The sequence below is a fragment of the Suncus etruscus genome, chromosome 5, assembly GCF_024139225.1.
Source record: "Suncus etruscus isolate mSunEtr1 chromosome 5, mSunEtr1.pri.cur, whole genome shotgun sequence".
NCBI classification, from domain to species: domain Eukaryota; kingdom Metazoa; phylum Chordata; class Mammalia; order Eulipotyphla; family Soricidae; genus Suncus; species Suncus etruscus.
The window spans coordinates 59,836,426-59,857,943 of record NC_064852.1 but is presented as its reverse complement, the minus strand read 5'-3'; the positions used below and the strand labels follow the sequence as shown (position 1 = coordinate 59,857,943).

Sequence of the window (21,518 nt, the reverse complement as noted above, 5' to 3'; positions counted from 1 at the left end):
AACTAAACACAGAGGTAACCACTTATACTAGCTGCCTAGGGGCAAAGGAGGAGGATATGGGAAACATGCTGGGAACAGGGTTAGAAGGAGGACAACACTGGTGTTGAGAATGCCCTGGGTTCAATGCTGCTTATGTACCTAAAATATTACAGTGAAAGATTTGTAATCCACTTTGGTCACAATAAAAATTATTAAAAAAAATAGAAATAAAAGAAAGGGCTTGAGATGAATTTACTTATATAATTATGAACTGAAGATAAAACAACATAATTCATTTCTGTGGAAATGTACAGTGTTCTTTAAAGGTCTTAAGAAAAGAGAATCTTTCAATGTGATTCCTGAAATGAGTAATTGTAAATGTCAAGAGATGAGAGTTCTTTTATTGTGATTCTATCTTGAGTGTGTCAGGTACTGGTGCAAAGGTGACATGAATGATTTAAATGATTTAATCTATATCCCAGAGATGGTCTTTCAGAGAAACTAAAGCAGAAATATATAACCAACACATGATTTATTCAAAGCTAAAAAGTCACAGGTTATCCAACTATTTAAATTACATTCATATCATTATTTTGCATTTATAAAAGGATATTCAGAATTTATTAAGTATTAGAAAATTAGGAAAACATGTTTTTTTCTGGCTGGAGAATGAATTAGTACTGCAGGTAGGGCACTTGCATAATCTGGTTAATTTGTACATGTTTCCTTTACAGAACCCTCTCATTCTACTAGGGCATTTTTGTCTAGTTAGTACCAGCTTCTGAGCTCCTTGTCTCTCTCAGTGTCTGCCTTTTCCACATACCCCAAACCCTCAGATAGGAACAACATTACTTAGTTTTGAGGAGTAGTACACAGTTCTTCATTCCAAAGAGCTGATTTTTTTAATCCCTATGGGATGTTGTGATTAGTTCAGTTGTATGGATTCTTTGTGCTGATACCATAGGAGAGCATAAGCACAGATAACTGCTCCTTTTTGGACATCATTGACCCACTGTCCCACAAAATTCTTCGGAGAATCTACAGAGAAGAGTTGTGGAGACCAGAAAATTCTTATACATTTATCAATGGGTCTGTGCCTAATGGTTTCCAGTTAACTGGCATACTGATAAGAAAACAAATTGAAAAGTGCAGAAAGTGGAACCAACCTTAGCTATCTCCTATGCACGTTTTCCCCATAGCTCTAGACACTTTATTCCACTTCATGCAATTTCAAAGCATCCTTGGCCAAAAATCAAGAAAACTGGGTGTTTTTTAAGTACTAAAACATTCAAACATTTTAAACTATATCATCCCCCCAAAGAATTATCACTAAAGTAACCATAAAAAAGGCAATTTAGTTATGAAATGTCTTGATCCAGAATTAATTTTATGCCAGTTACTGTTCTTATGAACTTAAAATTTAATTAAGCCAATGATGCAGTGAAAGATAAACATTTTCATTCAAGCATAAACTTGGATTCAGACTTAGGAGGGAGATACTTGAAATAAGTTTTCTTTTTTGCTGCTTAATGAAACTTTATAAAAATGACTATCTCCCTAGGGCATCAGTTAATCTGTCATAATGGGAGGGTTAAATAGCTAACCCAAAATATTATATTTGGGTAAGTGTAACACAATATACCCTAGCAACTATCAGGGGACTCAAACTCAATTTACCTGCGGGCTGCAGGAGGCAAAGTCGGGGTGATCCTTGAGTTCAAAGTCAGTAGTAAGCCTTGAACATTGGGGTATTTGACCCAAATAACTAAAACAAAACAAAACAAAAAAAAGATTCCTCTGGGGCAGGGCCACAAAATGTTGTACGGAGGGCCGTTTGCGGCCTGCAAGCTGCGAGTTTGAGATCCCTTATAAATAGTTGTTTGAAAGAGATATTTTGATTCTACATAATTCGTGTTTATATGTTTAAACATAAATCCATTGAACCTGCTTCAATTTTCTACCTGGTTTGTACACAATGACAAATAAAGTAGAATGCTTTGACTGTGACATTAAGTAAAAGATGTTTTATTGCTCATCATTCCATTACAAAAGGTCAATTTTGACAAAACTCTGAGCAAGGTGTATTCTTGAGACTCATGTAGTAATCCACCTTTATGACAAGCAAATCTCATCCTAAGTAAATCTCAATAACTTGCATTACATGATACATTTCTGTATTTAGTTTTATTTATATCTCAAGGAGAGTCACTGACATACAAAAATTTTTTTATCTTAGACTTGAAGAGTTAGTTATATAGAATACCTGATGAAAAAAACTTACTCAATTGTTAATGTCTAATGATATTGAACAATTAATATTACCTTCTAGGGTTTGATTTTGTTATTTTTTTTATCTTTGTTTATTTAATGACTCATTTTCTATTGGCCTCACTACCAGTCAATTTAGATTCAGGCCACTGTGCCCCTATTGTTAGGTGTCACAGTTTTCCTCTCCCTGTTGTCCTTAGTAGTCAAGCAAGCACCTGCACCCTCTGAAACAGTAAAAGAATATTTTACAGCCTGAACCCACAAGCCCACTGGTCCAATGTTACTTGTAAAGGACATTTGTATATTAGTATTTTATTCTTCAGGGGGAGATTTTTAAGTTTCTTAATATAAAATTTTTAAAGTCAAAGAAGATATGTTATTTGTATTAGGAATGTATAAAGACATGATTTTTATAGCTCATTAATTTATAATTTTAGTGTTAAAATATGTGCCAAGTTTATAGAAGAGGATGACCAAATTTAATACCATTTGTCTCAATGAATGCATGATTTATAATAATAAATATATTAAAACTTTTAACTTACAAATATGGCATTTCTATTCTATGAATGATATAAACAGCATTACTAGAATATGAGTAAAGTGTAAGAGTTAGTATGACTTGAAAGGATAGGAGAAGATGCCCTGGTTGCAAATAATGCATAAATTTCTAGTCAATCTACAAAGTTCTGTCATTTTTGCTATGCAGGAACGGGTAAAACAAGAGTTCAAATAGAGAAATAACATAATATAAGATACACTGAGACCATCCTATGTTGAACATATAAAGGAACAAATGAAAAAGAACATACAATGACAAAAGAAAGTTTTATATATTGGAGGATGACTGGGGCCAAACTGTAGATATTGTTTTTAAAAATGAAGAGAGAATATATACAGAAGTAGGATGTTTTCTTTACAATTATTCATTTACTTCACTGATGCTATGAATATTTTTTTCATAACAAGACTGATGAGACTAGTTTTGGCCCACTAAAGAGTTTTTAAAAATGAATAAACTGCTCTGAAAAGAGTTTCAATCATGATCATGTGTTACTAATTTAACCTTGAATTGATCTCAACAATTATTTTTTGTAACTTCTGTTCAAGTTGAGAAGCAGAGTGAAAACGAGACCTAAACTATTTTACAGAAAGCATACAAACAACTAAAGTCACAAAAGTTGACAGTTTTAAGTGAAACTGCATAATGTTTTCTACGAGTCTCCTTATTTAACAAGTATGATAAATAGATATTCTGTTAACACTGACTTTTCACAGAAGCTGGAAAATGGTTGTGTTTCCTAGTGCTTAGAACTTTAATTGTAGACCAGGTAAAAGAGTGATCAATAGTGTTAGAATAGTGGATGTTTAGACAGACAGCATGAGAACTTAATTTAAAAAGAAAATTCAGTCTCTTATGATGACTTCTGAAGACATATCAATAATGCACAGTAAAATTCTGAATTGATGCATATGTGAACACACATTCCTGTGATATTTTATTGGAGAAATGGATGAGAAAATATGAAAAAAGGTTAAATGACAATCAATTGTGTTATTAGTTTCCCCCAAAAGAGTTTTGAAAGAATTTGAAAATAATTTTAAAAAGGAAGGAAAAATGAGGGTGCAGAAGAGAATGGAAGTGGAAGTGAATGAGATTTGAGAAAAGGGAGCTGAAATTGAGTTGAAGCTGCATAAGCAGCATGCCTGATATCCAGAATCCTTCATCATCCAGATAACCTCAAGCACAGTGTATATCCCAATAAAGACCTTAAGTTTGCTAAGGATTCCATCACCATAACAATGAAAGCTCTTTGTCTTAGTAATTATTTTTCTTACAAAGTTTTTTTTCTTGATTAATAACATTACTTAAGCACCATGGATACAAAAATATTTGTAGTGGGTTTAAGTTATAAAAAAAAAAAAAAGAACACACTCTTCTGGGGCCAGAGTGGTAAGGCAGTGGTAGGGTGTTTGCCTTGCATGAAGCTGACCCTGAACAGATCTCCGTTTTTTCCGGGACTCCCACCTGGTCTCCCACGCCAGGAGGGATTTCTGAGCACATAACTAGGAGTAATTCCTGAGCGTCACCGGGTGTGCCCCCCCAATAAAACAAAGAACTAACAACAAAGAACACCCTGTCACCAGTGCAACCTTTCCACCATCATTACCTTTCATCTTCCTCCTCCCCCACCCGTTTGTGTCTTCCTTACAAAGTTTTATCAACAAAATCTCTCAAGGCATTTTCTCCTGAGGGCAAGTAATATTCACCCCAAGATTGTAACTATTGCCTCTAACTGTCCTCCAAGGTTAAATTCCTTTTTGGGGTTAGGGGAGCAATACCCAATGGCAGTCAGGACTCCTGGTTCTACCCTCAGATATCGCTTATGGCAGGCTCTGGGAATCATGCCTACCTCTTAATATAAAAATATTTTTCTGATTTTCAAATTAGGATAAAACTAATAATAAGGGCCCGGAGAGATAGCACAGTGATGTCTGCCTGGCAAGCAGCCGATCCAGGACCAAAGGTGGTTGGTTCGAATCCCGGTGTCCCGTATGGTCCCCCGTGCCTGCCAGGAGCTATTTCTGAGCAGACAGCCAGGAGTAACCCCTGAGCACCGCCTGGTGTAGCCCAAAAACAACAACAACAAAAAAACTAATAATAAGACTTGAACGAAATATATTAGGTAGTCTGTATTTTTTGTTTTGAAATTTAGTATTCTCTAAAGCATTTGCTAAAGTTAGAATATTTACTGTTTATTAAATACATTTGACAATGATTTGAAAAAATCCAAAATATTTTAGTGAAAATATTTTATAAAACACTTTTAAAAATTGATGCTCTATTTATTTTCCCATTTTCACTGTAGTATCATAATTTACAATACTATGAATATTGATCTTTAGGCATCAATATTACCATGCCACCACCAGAGACAATATTTCTCTATTGCATACCTAGCAACACTTGATTTACCACTTCACACCCTGCAGACTCAGTCATGTGGGCAGAATGTCAGGATGAACTTTCATTTAGGTCCCTATTTCTCAAGATAAACAATTAAATAACTATTTGCATCTTTTTTGCACATATGTAATATACATGTCAATTAGTATTTAACCTTTATTCCTATATATAGTATGTGTATATTTAATATATGACACTTAAGAGAATAGACCTATTTCCTGTTTCCCACTCTTTTCTTTTGAATTCCATTGTCTTAATTTTCCCAAGTTTTTCATCACCAATATATTTTGATATTTTTATTTTGGGACTTCCAACATGCTTGTGTTTTAATAAAATTCTAGAAATTATTCTCATTCTTAAAAAAAAACATAAGTACAATGTAATGGTTACTGCAGCAAAGCTTTATTAAATGGACTGTCGATCCACACAATTCCACCTACTCAGTTTCCTTTCTTCCATGTAACAATATGGATCCTACATAAACCCTCTTGAATTATACTCCATTTGAAATGTTTGAAGATCTACAGTAATTTTCTATTTAAAATCCTATCAAGTATTTAACTTCCATAACATTCCATAACAACCAAATAAAATAATTTTGAGCTGGAATATATTTAATTTATTTTCACCTTTTAGGTTCTCTGCTATAACATATCAAAAATTGAGAGCAAATTATCAAATCTTCCATAAAAGTATCCTTTGCAGATACTTTCTTTGTGAATTGTTTTCAAAAAATATTTTGAAAATAAACGCAAATACTACGCTGCACCCCTAAAAATACACATTCAACCAAACTAAATATTATAATGTTATAGTCACTGTAATTTGGCTCACAGTATTTCTTGATTTAATGCCCGCTGCTTTTAGATTTTAAATGTCTCCACAGTACTTTAATTTCACACATACTGAAATTTCTAACTGGGCTATGCACAAACAATAAAAAAAATCTACCTTTTGACAAACAAGTGATTATAGTTTACAGTAAATATTTCCTATGCTAAATAAGTTAGCATATAATTATTATCTAGACTTTATAAAGTCATACGTGCTTATTAACTATAATAATATGTGGATTTAATACCAAGTTTCTTAAACTTTAAGAAAGTCAGTGAAAAATAAAACTTGAAATGTTTTGGTAAAATGTTAAAACAATTAAAATATATAGTCAATAGTTTAGAAGAAAATTTCAAAATCAATTGTAGCAACTTTTTTGAATGTATTGAAAGGAAAGCTTTTATAAAGCAATGGACAAAAAAGGAAAGCTATGAACATTATTTATTATTGCATTGATATGCCTCTTGTGACACTGATTCAATTAAACCATTGGATAAATCAATTAACATAAATATTTGTATTAGTCAAGACAAACAAAGGAAGTTTCTTAGGTTCCAACCACTTTTATTGATAGAGGTGTTAGCAGTATCACATATGTATACATCATACATCCTCAAAAAGATAGTCTTTTATTTTTCTATAAATGGTAGCATTTTAATGTAAATGGAACATTTCATTTTTGGTGTTTACTCATATATTGAATATCCCCCAATGTTCTTTGATTCCCAAAGATTTAAAATTCCCTCTGGTATAATTTGCCTTCATTCTTAGGTTTATTTCTGGTAGCATAAAGCTCATGAAGAACAAATTCCTTGTATTTCAATAGTCTAAATTTTCTTTTTTTTTTTTTTTTTTTTTTTTTTTTGGTTTTTGGGCCACACCCTGTGACGCTCAGGGGTTACTCCTGGCTATGCGCTCAGAAGTTGCTCCTGGCTTCTTGGGGGACCATATGGGGCACCGGGGGATCGAACCGCGGTCCGTCCTAGGCTAGCGCAGGCAAGGCAGGCACCTTACCTCCAGCGCCACCGCCCGGCCCCAATAGTCTAAATTTTCTTTAACGTTGGCTTTCCATGATTTCTTATAACTAAACATTCTAATGATTTTCCCTTTGTATGTATTCTGCTGTGCTAGTTACTAGATGTTTTGCTTTTTTTTTATATTTAGTTTTCAAGAATTTGACTAATATGAGCTCAGTGGTAGTTTTATTATTGTTTTTGATTTCATTAAACATATTGACTTTGTAAATGTTTTTCTTTAATTAAGTTCTATAATTATGAGCTATAATTCACTCAAGTATTTTTCTGTCCTATAGGCCTCTCTCCTTTTAAAATTCCAGTTGCTAAAGGTTAGATTTTTGACTGGTCTATAATGATTTAACTCTCAACCTTGTCAGTACTTTTTCAAATTAAATTATATGAACTGTCACATGAACTACTCTAACATTTTCTTTCTAAAATAAATACCATATAGTTAGTTACCTCTTGATTTTTGCTATGAATCTAGAAGTGCATTTTTTAAATTTATCTTTATTACATATCAAATGTAACTGGTAGCCAGCTACTAAAGTAGAAATGTAAAGACATGTTTATTTCTGTGTTGATTATCATTTTCATGTCATATATTTTTCTGACTCAGAAAAATTTAGCTAACTACTTTCTCTATGGCATTCTGGATTTCTCCCTTATTCCCTGGAAGTCTGTGTAGCCAGGAATTTACCTTCTTCTTACTTCTATTTGGAAGTCAGTGTCATCTTTTCAAATACTTAGCTCCATACACATCATCCTTAGACTCAAAATTATTTTCCTATCAGATGAAGTACCAAGCAAAGTTAACACAACGAAGGACTATAAACTGTCAATTGATTATTGAGGCTACAGTGTCCTTAGATGGCTTAATAAATTTTGCTTTCATTCATAATATTTTAACCTTAGATTTTATTTTATGAGGCATTCCTTTGGTAGCATTTTACTACCATGTCAGACTCAGACATTGCAAGTATGTTTTAATTTGACAAAGCCTTGAAAGAAAACAGTATTTTATTATAAAATGAATTATATATCTATACAAAATATTCATTTTTATTGAACAAATGAAAAATCCTGATGTAGGGTAAGTCTCACATATATATATTTTTAAAATGGATAGTTTAAATTTGAGGACAACCCTAGATCTAGGTAACTATCATCTGGCATACCATTTATTTGATAAAGTATGTATAACTTTCTAGAAATAGAATAGAGAATAGGATATTTAAAATATTAGAAAATAGTGGTATTTTCCAAGTAAAATCACTGAAGTTAGAAGGTTTGAATAATATAAAGGTTAAAATAAGATAATGAACAATTTGGGGGTGATGGAAGTTTTGGGGTACACCAGATAGTGTTTGGGGACTACTAATTCTGCACTTAGAATCAAATCTGGCAATGCCATGGGACTTTCTGGGGCGCTGATGATCAATCCTGAATCAGCAGCATGCAAGTCAAGTAGCCAATGAAAAATATATCTTACTTTTAAATGAATAATTTGAGTAAGTACACTTCCAAGTTTTTTTAATTTAATTTTGGGTTCTGTATCATAATATAATGATATGGATGAGTTTTACTAAAAAGATATTGTTATGGTATTTAATAAAATCAGCTTTATTCTACTTTTTTAAATAAAGTATAACAGAAAGCAGCAAGATATTAATCATTATCTCCTAGCATTCATCAGTATTTAAAATGTGTATTATGATTTAGAATTAAAAATGCAAGCCATCATTGTATTTAAATTTAGCCTTAATTGCATATTTTATACCTCAATATTTAATTTCTTTTAATACTTAATATAACACGTTTATAAAAAGAACTCAAATTGCCTATTTTTTTTTATTCAAGCCAGTAATTTTTATATTATTTTGTGTATTTAAGTCTCTCAAACTGTTTTGTCCATGATTTTGCTTTGTATTAGTAGCATAGGTTAAAATCTCACCTAACCATTGATAAGATATACTGCAGAAAACTACACACATGTGAGTGCACACACACTTTTTAGAATTTCTGTTATGACTTATTTCTTTTCTTATATTATTTATAATAATAACATATTGATTAAATTTTCTTAAAAATTTAAGAAATTAAAATTTCTTAAAATATTTCAAAAATTCCACTATTTCCTATCAATTACTTCATTTTATTTATTAATTTATTAACTTATTAGATTTACTCATTTAATTATTTATTTAAGCACAGTTCATAATTGGGTTTCAACCATAAAATGCATACCCCTCTTTACCAGTGAAACTTTCCCAACACCATTATGCCCCAATTTTTTTACCTCCCTCTACCCCCTGCCTTTCTCAAAACAAGGATTGTATTTCTCTCTCTCATTGTCATGGTAGCTGTTAGTGCAGTTATTTTTTTATCTGCACTTACCAATCTTTGTGATTAGCTTGCTATCATGGGCTGGTTCTTCTTCTATTTCTCAGATCTATTGTCGCTGGGTGTTATAATTATACTGTCTTTTATTTTTCTTAAATCCCAGATATGAGTGAGACTATTCTTTGCTTATCTCTCTCCCTCTCACTTATTTCATTCACATAATAGTGCTTAAATGCACTAAAATAAATAAGCATTTTATTTCTTATTTTTTTCTAACAGCTGCATAGTATTCCATTGTATAGATATACCACAGTTTCTTTAGCCACTCATCTATTTTGAGCATCTGGTGTGCTTCCATATTCTGGCTATTGTAAATAGTGCTGCTATGAACAAAAGAGAGCAGAACTCATTGTTGTATTATTGTATTGTATTTTTGTGGTCCTAGGGCAGGAGTTAGCAACTGTTAAGACATAAAGAGCCATTTGGACTCATTTCCGAAGTAAAAAAATAAAAAACAACAAAAAAATGGAGCCCCATCATGACATTTAAAACAAATATAGCACTGCATACATTGTTTCTTATCTTAATGCTATATGCAGGATCATGCAGTTAGTGGTTGATCTGAAGAAGAAAAGAAAATTTTCACTTAACAATGTAAAACATATATTTGTGCAAACTAATGGCCAATTAAAATATTTAAGTGATACCGCTTAATTTTGTGTTTAATTTTGGCTCTTTTCAGCTGGAGTGAGATTGGAGAGCCCAAAAGCTTGGGCCACGTGGTGCCTTTTCTAAACATGGTGGAGTCCCTTTCTCGGGACAAAGGGGTAGTGAAGGAGGGGAGCTGAAAACTTGTAGCATCCCCCTCGGAGACCTAGGACGCGACTTTTCTGCAAAAAGTCCTTTTTCCAAGGACCACAGCCTCCTAATTTGCAGGCTTAGAGAGGCCACTAGGATAAAGGCCAGAAAGAAAAAACTATTGATATCAGACTGACATCTAGATAATAACCTTGAGCCTGAATAGGATTTTGGTTTTGGAACTAATGGACTTTTAGGTTAATAAATGTTTTGATCTCCCAGATGGCAGTGGCAGCAACTGTGAGAGGCGGCTGACCACTTTCTCAGCTACAAACACTGGAATGTTCTCTCCCTGTTTGCAGGCAAGCAGTGGTCAGCCCTGGAACAGCAGCTGCAGGGCCAGGATTCTGCCGGACTTGGGGTTCCATGGAGCCTAAGCCACAGGATGAGCCCGCACACCCTAGTCAGCCACAGCTAATCAGTGTCTGGACAAACTTGGTGATGATGATGGAAAAAAAAAGGAGAAAAAGGGGAAGCCCAACTGAAAAGTTGAGTTTTTAAAATCCCCTGCATTTGAATTCTTTCAGGTTATCTCAATCCATTGTGTCATTTTTCTTGCTGGTTTAAATGTTTTATAGTTTTCCTAATTAATATTTTCTCAATTGCTATGATGTTTGATTGCATGCATTAATGTAGTAGCCTGTTTTCAAACTGTATGTTTTGTATAAATGTTCTTGTAATTTATTTTAGGAAAGTTTAATGAAAAGAACTGGGTTGTTCTAGGATAAAAGTGCTTGGTTAAACAGCATTGAAATTTTTAATCTACAGGTGTATTTTGCAGAAAATTTCTGTTTATGAAAAAGGCTTATATTTTAATTACAGTTTAGACTTTGTGTCTTTTGAGCAATATTAGGGTTCCAGCCTTTGGCTGGCAGAAGTTAGAAAAACAAAAGCTTGTCTTTTTGAAAAAAAGAACCGGAAGATGTAACCCCTCCCCCATCTCTCTTACCTGGATGGGAGGGGTCTGTGGTTGCTAATAAAGGTGTTGCCTCAGGGGTAAGAGGGATTCAGCAAGAGGTTTAGCAGGAGAAGCCTCGGGAGGAGTAGCAGGATGGAGAGAATAGGGATAGATGTAGGCAGCTGAAGACTGTTTAAAAGGTTAGCTTAGAAGCCATGTAAGTAATGCACATTGCGGCTAGGGCCTTAATAATAAAGCTTATGTCTCTGAAATCTGACTGCTATAGATAATTTTCCTGCCATTATTCTGAACCCTCAGACCCAAAAGGCCAAAGAAGCTGCAAGCACCTGGGCTGGCCGGGAAAGGCCTCACCATCCATCCACCATCATCCAACATCAATCCAGGACTCTTATTAATTTAATTAATACCCACACTCTCAGGAGCAAGTATACTTACCAATTTCTGTGAATGTTAGAAATATTTGTTATAAATATTTGTGAGTTTATATGATTCTATAAAATTTTGTTGCTAAAACAACTAACTATACATACAAAATAAAAATAGCAATTGTATAGGTTTTAGTATTTTATTTAACTATGTTGTGCATCATTTTATAAGTTCATAATGATTAAGCTTTTCTGGTTACTTTGCATTAGTTTTTAAATTAAATATCATTAGTCACTAATGTTTCTTTTTATAAATATCTTAAAGATATTGTAATTTATCTATAAGATAAAACTTATATAACATACAATAGATTTTTATTAGGTATAATATGGCCCAACTAAAACATGAATGTTCATTTGCTTTTTATTTCTAATGTAATTTATATGTGTTTTGCAAATATACTCTATATTATCACATCTCTGTTTTTTTAATAAATCTGTATGATTTTAAAAATGGCATGCATTCTGTAATTATAAGTTATGGTGTTCTATAAATATCAATTATATAATATTTTATGTTAATAACATCTTTATAATCTTACTAATAATTTTTATATAGATAATGTGAGAGGTGTATAAAAATTATTAAGCAAATTGTCATTTTGTCTATTTCTCAGTATTTCCCCCATGAGTATTTCCTTGTAATCTTTTCCTGGCCTTGGGGAGTTTTTGCTTCTTATCCTTTAAAAATTACCATTTTTGCCTACTGTTGATTAACATTATCATAAAATATTAATTTTCATCTTCTTTGTTCATTAAAAGAAAGTAAGTTAGGAGAAAACTCTTGTGCTAGATTTTATCTTGTGCTGCATACTATAAAGGATGTCTTATATGATTTTTTAAGATAAATAAACATTAATGCAACCACAGTTACCCAAGGTGTCCTCTTCCTGCCATTTTATAAAGCACTGTAAACCACACTGAACTCATTCATTCTAATCCAGATATTTTACCTTGGAATAATAGATTGCTTCACATCTTAGTATACATACTGTTATTTTATTATGTAACTTTTGTATAAACTTTTGAGTTAATATAACTTGGAATAAAAATGGTAAATCTATGTTGAGCAAAATAAGCATAATAAATTGTAAAAGCTTAGAAACAAAACCCTCAAAAGAATCTGAAGTAGCAATATATAGGAACTTAAACTGATTACTGCATTCAAATGATCTGTTTACCAAGAACTATAGTATTTAAATAATTATATTATCATGATTTCAATAAGTAAATGAAAATATCTATAAACCTAAAACTGTCTACAAACCCAAACCACAATGGCCCTTAATCTGCAATATATTATATATACAAATATGACAATCATGAAGAAAAAAGTGCCTGAATTAAAGGCAGGCTTGGAGGCTAGAAGGAAAATAGAAGCACTGCTGGAGGGAAGTGAAGGCCTGAAATTCAATCATAAATAACTAACACTTTTTTTTTAAATATGGAATGTTTCACGAATTTGCGTGTCATCCTTGCGCAGGGGCCATGCTAATCTTCTCTGTATTGTTCCAATTTTAGTATATGTGCTGCTTTAACTGTATAACTTTTTAACTCATTCTAATTCAATAACAACAATAATAATATAAAATGAAATGTGAGAAAGAACCATATAAATTGTCTTAAAAAGAAACAGGAAAGGGGTGAAAATATGTTGGTAAAATTATTATTATTATCATTATTATAATTATTTTGGTTTTTCGGCCACACCTGTTTGATGTTCAGGGGTTATTCCTGGCTAAACGCTCAGAAATTGACCCTGGCTTGGGGGGAATATATGGGACGCCAGGGGATCGAACCACGGTCTTTCCTTAGCTAATGCTTGCAAGGCAGACACCTTACCTCTAGCACCACCTCACTGGCCCCTGGTAAAATTATTAATAAATGGCCTAAATTATTTAAAAATATGTTATGAGAAACTTATTTTTATTAGAACTAGGACACAATTATTATTACTAGCACAGTTTGCAGACAATTTATATCTTTTTCATATTTGGCAGTTATAAATAGATTACAGATTTCTAATATTCAAATTTAAGTAAATAATTAAAGTATGTTTTTTCATACAAGACTCCATACATTTTCATATGGAGAACACTCTAATAATATAGAGGAAGCCCTTAAAATAAAAGTCAAAATCTTGCTCTAATATGTAACTCTGAAATTAGTGATGCACGTAAATTCTTGGCTCATAACCTCATTCAGGCTTTCTCTACTGCAAAATGGGGTCCCGATAGAAATGATTAGTTTGAGCTGTTCCTAAAGAAATGCATCTTTGGTAGCCATAGAGATGGAATAGACACAAAGGTACATGCCTTGCATGTATGGCCTCTAGATGTGTTCAATTCCTAGCAGGACATAAGACCCCTGAAGCACTCAGGAGTGATCCTTTAAGCACAGAATTGATAGTAGGTTCTGAGTACCACTGGAAGTGGCCCATAAACCAAATTTGATTTGACTATATCTTAAATATAGTGCTATTTATATATTTATTTATAGATTATTATAATAGACCCAAAGCACAATTTCTTCTAGTTGCTTACTGCCTGCCATGAACTCTTCTATCAACCCTGTATTACGTATGACTACTTTCTCATTACAACACCCTCAAACTCTCCTTTAATGTTCACTAAAAACCAGTTACTTGTTTGTTAATTTGTCAGTGCTGCACATCTTTATTAAACCTGAACTTTTCCTCATAGTAAAATGATTTTTATGCAAAAGGGGGTTTGGAGAGAATCAACAAGTTTTGCATTTTGCCAGATGTAGAAAATATGTAGAATTCAATAGTAGAAAGCACCGATGTAATAGATACTATGCAATATAATCAACTAACATTGCAGTGTATCAGGTATGTGAATTCAAGAAGCCTCAACATGTGTCTGTGTATGCAGCCACAAAATTACACTTCTCCTGCATATCCCCCATACACAAAACACAACCTTCTTGAGACAAGCACAAGAATCCCCAAACATAATGAATTACATCTATTAGCTTTGACCGTGAATGGAGAGAACATCAAACAACTGGTCCCACCCAGAGAGATCCCAGTGGTGGACAATTATGTACAGTGAACTATAGAGATTCATTCCCAGCAGCACAGATCACGATGCAAATTCAGAAGCTCGGATGACTCAATCAGTACTAACAAGATTTATAAACTCTCAGATAATCACTTTAGTGCTAAAATGTGGAGGATATTCAATGAGTTCAAAGAAATAATGGAAGAGAGGGCTAATAGAACACAAGAAGATATGGAAGCAGTAATGAGAAATGAAGAATTAAAGAATTTGGTAGATGAAATGAAAAATCACTGTACAGCATTGGCACTAGAGAAATGCCAGCTGAGGACAAAATGGGTAAGTTCACGATGAGCAGCAAAAAATATATACAGACATGGGCCCAGCTGCACAACGGATAGAGATTTAAGCCTTGCGTGCAGCTGATCTGGGTTTGATCTACAGCCACACATATGTTCCTTTGAGCCTGCCATGAGCCAGGAGTAAACCCTGAGCATTGCTGGGTGTGGCTGCAAAACAACAAACAAATAAAACTATCCATCCAACAGTATAAAACAAACAATAAAAATTCTCCAAATAAATCAACAGCAGACATGAAAACTGGGATGAATTCAAGAAAAAGAACGTAAGCATCATTAGAGTTCCAGAGACTGAGGAACATAAGGACAAGAAGCATTAGTCAAAGAAATCATCATTGAAAAATTTCCAAAGTTGAAACCAGAAGTAACCTCTAAGCATTGCTAAGTGTGGATAAAAAAATTTATAGCAGATTTTTAAATGAGACCCTGAGGCTCCAATGACAATGGTGGGATAGAGTAAAAAATTCTTCCAGTAAGTGAATATCTCACCATGAGTACATTAATCTAGCCATATTCTCATTCAGGTGTGAAGAAATAATGCACAACTTCACAGATAAACAGCAATTCAGTAAGTTTATAGGAGTCATCTTTATAAGAAATCACCTTTATAAGAAGAACTAAAAAGACTCATATGATAAACTTCTATAGAGTGGCTCAAATCCCCAAGATTATAATCTCACTTATTGTCAAAAATATAATTACACTAATTAAGAGACAAAGAATGGCTGGATGGAGTAAAACATTGAAATTAAACTTCGGCTGCCTATAAGAAACATTTAAATAGTAAGAGCAAACATAGACTCAATTAAAGGTTTGCATAAAGTATATAAATCAAACCACACCTACAAAAGACTCTGGTGGACATACAACATTGATGGCCAGACAATGATCAAGGTATACAATACTTAAAAAGATAGAGAAGGTCATTTCTTAATGAACAAGGGTAACTATATCAGGAAGAACTTATAGTCCTTAATGTATATGCAATCATGGTATCAAAAAACATTGACTTTAGTATTAAAAGTTTTAAAAAGGCAGAATATTTTCTTATATGTACATAAGGGAGAATTCACATTCAAACACATACTTTCAAAGATATAGAAAAATACTTAAACAACTGGTTATTTATTGTAAGAAAGACATCAATAGCAACACAATTGAAGTTTGAGATTTAACATTTCTGCCATCTCTTGATAGAAAAACAAGACTAAAACAAAGGAAGGAAATAAAGTCTGAAGGAATATCATGGAAGAACAGGGATCAAGTCAAATGAGATATTTGCCATAATAATCCTTGTACTGGATTATATACCCCATGAAGGAAAGATAATAGAAATCATATCAACAAACAGATACATCACTCAAATACCAAAAAAATTACACAGCTAAGTACTGAAAAATCAGTGTGTCAAGGAGGAAATCAGAGAGGGTGTCAAAAAAATTTCACCTAGAAACAAATGAAATCAAGATATAAGTTACCAGAACTTGATGGACACAGCAAACAAAGTGTTAAAAGTAAATTTTTAGTTATGAAATCACTCAACAGAATAGCTGAAAGAGCCCACAAGAAATCAGAAGAGAAAAATAAAAGGAGCCCAAAGAAAATAATAACTCAATAAAAATTAATTAATTGGGGAAAATTAATTGGAAGCCCAAAACAGTAATCCAAAAGATTAATGAAACCAATAATTTGTTATTTGAAAAAGCAAATAAGATCAATAAATCACTAGCAAGACTTATAAAAAAGAAAACAAAGGAGAAAACTGTAATTGACAGAATAAGGAATGAAAGTGAGGAGTTGGTCTCAACAGATACTACAGAAATTCAAAGGATCATCAAAGATCACTCTAAAAGTCTTTCTGCATGAAACAATAAAACCTAGAAATAAAAGATGAATTGTTGAAACTTTAAAATTCCCTAAGACTGAACCAATATACCATGGAATACCTAAACAGAAATAACACACTGGGCCCGGAGAGATAGCACAGCAGTTGTTTTGCCTTGCAAGCAGCCAATCCAGGACCAAAGATGGTTGGTTCGAATCCCGGTGTCCCATATGGTCCCCCGTGCCTGCCAGGAGCTATTTCTGAGCAGACAGCTAGGAGTAACCCCTGAGCAACGCCGGGTGTGGCCCAAAAACCAAAAAAAAAAAAATAAATAAATAAATAAATAAATAAATAAAAAATAAAGCGAAGCAAGATTAAAAAAAAAGAAATAACACATTATCAAAAAATTGAAATGGTGATGAAAAAAATCTCACAAAAAACAGAAGCCCATATGGATTCAAATTAAAGTTCTTACAAACCTTAAAAAATGGAACCACTGGCTATGTTTTTCGGGCCCTTTCAAGAAATCCAAGAAACAGAAACACTTCCCACCAATATATAAATGTAGCAAATATTACCCCAATATCACAAGCAAATAAAGACAGCACCAAAAATAAAATATGACTTCTATAAACTTGAATACAAAGATTAAATAAAAACCTAACAACTGTTTATCAAATTTAAAAATCATCAAAGTGATCCTAAACTATGTGCAAGTGGATTTCATCGTGGGACTGCAAAGATGGTTTAGTGCATTCAAGTCAATCAACGTTGTATATCATATCAATACAATAAAAATAACATGATAATTTAAATAGATGCAGAGAAAGTGTTCATCAAGTTCCAACATCCAACATCCAGTTATGTAAAGAAATCCAAACATTGGATATTTAAAAACTTTCCTCAACAGTCTTTTACCAAAGACCACAATAAATGTTATATTTGATAATAATAATTAAAAAAAGAAACTAAAAGCCTTCTCCTAATATCAGGCACTAGACAAGCTCACTCATCTCATCACTTCTATTCAGTATAGTACTATAAAAAGTTAGGGGGCCGGAGAGATAGCATGGAGGTAGGGCATTTGCCTTGCATGCAGAAGGTCAGTGGTTTGAATCCTGGCATCCCATATGGTCCCATGAACCTGCCAGGAGCGATTTCTGAGCATAGAGCCAGGAGTAACCAAAAACAAAAAAAAAAGTTAGATATAAAAATATATATTAAGCAGACCAGGAAAGGAAAGAAAGAAGATTGTGACCCAAAAACAACAAAAAAAGTTAGATATAAAAATATATATTAAGCAGACCAGGAAAGGAAAGAAAGAAGATATTTCAAAATTTGAAGATGGCATGGTACTAACTATAGGAAGCCCCAAATAATCTACAACATAATAACAAGATCCCAGAAACAACAAATTTGTATAGAAAAGCAGGATGTACAAAATTAACAAGAAAAAACATGGCTTTTCTATATGAAATAATTTAATAATTTAAATCATTAAATAATTTTATATATGAAATAATAATAATATAAAGTAGATAGATATTTTTTTAAAAATCATTCACAATTTTGCTTCAGAAAACCAAAAAGTTAGAAATCTGTTAATATCAAAAGATAAAAGACCTTTATATATAAAACTAGCAAACACTATTTATAGAAATAAAAGTGGACATAGGAAATGAAAACATATACCTTAATTTCCTAGACTGGAAGGATTAACATCAATATGACAGTACTCCCCAAAACATTATACAGCTTCAATGCGAACTCTTTAAATATATACAAGATATTTTTCAAGAAAAAGTTGAAACACTCTAGGAATTCATATGAATTCACCTGAATATTCAAAGAAAAGCTTTGGAAAAAGAAGATGAGAAGCATCACATTCTCCAAATTCAAACTGTACTACAAAATGGTAGTAATTAAAACAGCATAGCGCTAGAACACAGACAGAATCTTAGATCAATAAATATAAATTAAAAAATACAAAGACAAATCCTCAGATACAGGGTCAGTTAATATTTGATAAAGAAACAAAATATATGTTGTGGAAAACAGAAAGCATCTTCAGTATTTGGTGTAGGAAAATCAAGTCGATTATGTGTAGAAACAAAAACTCAGACTTGTTTATAATAAAAAGAGAAATAAAATTGATTAAGAGCTGGATATCAGACCTGAATTTATAAGGCACATAAAAGAAATTATAGGCATAACTCTCCATGGCATTGAAGTAAAGGCATCTTCAAAGATGAAAGATCGCTGACCAAGCAAGTAGAAATGAAGATAAACACTTGGGGCTACATTGAATTAAGAAGTTTCTGCACCCTCAAATAAAACGATGACCAGAATACAAAGAGAACTCACAGACTGGAAGAAATTATTTGCCCTTCATTCATTTGATAAAAGGCATATACTCAAGGTATATAAGCACTTTAAGAACTCTATATAAAAAAAAAATCTAAACCCATAATAAAAAGTGGAGTAAAGAGATGAACATTCACTTCCTCAAAGAAGAAATATAAGTGGACAATAGACATATGAGAAATGCCCTATATCACAAATTATTAGAAAAATTAAAATCAAAACAATATATCACCTAATACCACAGAGACTGCAACTCATTAAAAAAGAATCAAGATGAATATTGCTGTGGATGTAGGGTGGGGAACATACCTCTTCCTTTGCTAGTGGTAAAGGAAACTGTTCCAGCTTTTTTTTTGAAAACAATATGGGTATTTCTCAAGCTTCCATATAAGCCAGCAATTTCAATCCTGAGAATTTATTTCCAGAACAAAGAAAATATAATGCAGCAAAGACATCTGCACATCTATTTTTTATTGCAGCACTATTCATAATAGCCAAAATCTGAAAACAACCCAAAAGACCAAGGACAGATGACTGGAGAGAAAAGCTATTATGTATGAATACAATGGAATATTATTTGATTTTGGCCATAGGAAAAAAGATAAAGTCATGTAACTTTCTGATACTTGGATGGATGTGCAAAGAATTATGTTGTTTGAAAATGAATTAGAGGGAGAGAGACAGAGTCAGAATTAATCTCACATGCATGATAAAATAAAACATATTAAGAGAATAATTAAAGCACAAAGAAAATAAAGAACAAATTTGGTCCTTAAGTAGGGAGCTTGCCACTGGAATGTAATAGAGGAAAAAGCACTAGGAAAATGGGGCTATACTGTCAGGCTAGGAAGCTGAAGGGAAACTTGAGTGTGAGACTGAGGTAGAGGTAGCAGTTTCTTGTGAAGGAATTGGCACTGGATGATTGTATGCTTGAAAATCAATTAGGACTATCTTCATAATTTTGTATTTCTTGGTGATTAAATTAAAAATTCCTCCTCAAAACATCATTCTGATATATAATAAACTTAAAATTTTTCCAAATGTCAAACTAATTTACTGAAAAAAAACCCTGTGATAACAATAATGTTTTATCTTTTTGCTGCCTTTTAGACCTTTCCTTATTCTTTGTTGCATTCTAAAATTAATTCTAACTTTATGATTAAACTATTTTATATTAATGAGAAAATATACATAGTCAAATACCTTTCATTTTATTGAAGATAAAAGAGGTGTCAAGGAAAAAAGGAATTACCTTGACTTGACTATAAAGGTCTTAACTATAAAGCAGTTAACTACTAACAGAGATTTGGTATAATGTACATATACTTCCAGAATATTTTATATACTATAAGAAATTTCCAATGATTTGTTTTGTTTTGTTTTGTTTTGGGCCCACACTCAGGGGTTACTAATGGCTATGCACTCAGAAATTGTTTCTGGCTTGGGGGACCATATGGGTTGCCGGGGATCAAACCGAGGTTCATCCTGGATCAGCCACGTGCAAAGCAAAAGCCCTACCGCCGCGCTCATGCTCAGGTCCCGGTTTTTCCAATGATTTTTAAAGTTAAGTGTGTCCTTCATCTTGGGACGTGAGAGAACTGTTACTAATTCCTTACTTCACCAAAAAAAAATTATAGAATATTTCTTAGACTTATAAAATGAAGTAAAATGGCATGGTGCAGAATAAGGAAGATATTTATCTTTCCAAATTATAATAGTATAATTATATAATATAATAATTATAATGTGTAATGTTATAGTAATTATATATTATATTAATAATAAATATAACGATCATATAAATTATAATAGTGAATTAATGATGAGAATATAGAAACTATGGAAGATAAAAAATTCAGGATTGCTAATGAACACTGAGTTGAGTTTTAAGCATTTTCTAAGATATTTCTATTTAAGAGAAGATTTAAGATTGATGATAGTGACAAGATATCTGGGTGCTGAAAGAAAGATAAAGTGATATGCATGTTACTGCTTCAGTAACAAAAATACAAACCAGTGTTTAAGAGAGGAAAAATAGGGGAGAGAGAGAGAGAGACAGAGACACACACATAGAGAGAGACAGAGACAGAGACAGATGGAGAGAGATAGAGAGAGACAGAAAAGAATAAAATATTCTGCTTCAGAGGTAAGCACAATAAAGGGCAGGAAGGAGCAGGTGGAGGGTGTAAGGGAAATGGGACATTGGTTGTTGAAAATGTGAACTACTGAAGGGTGTTGTACATAGTGTGACTGAACAACTTTTTAAATCTAAAAACAACAACAAAGACAACTGTATTACGACCAACCTTGTCAATTATGTGTTTAAAAAAATAAAATAAA

General features: G+C 32.6%; 1 protein-coding gene and 1 non-coding gene across 3 annotated transcripts in view; both read right to left on the bottom strand.

The window, feature by feature from the left end:
- DPP10 (dipeptidyl peptidase like 10) overlaps nucleotides 1–21,518 on the bottom strand; it is a 671,116-nt gene that overhangs the window by 120,376 nt on the left and 529,222 nt on the right. The window lies entirely within an intron of this gene.
- On the bottom strand, nucleotides 13,049–13,157 carry LOC126010633 (U6 spliceosomal RNA). Its single transcript, XR_007496652.1, has one exon. It is a non-coding gene; the product is annotated as a U6 spliceosomal RNA (small nuclear RNA).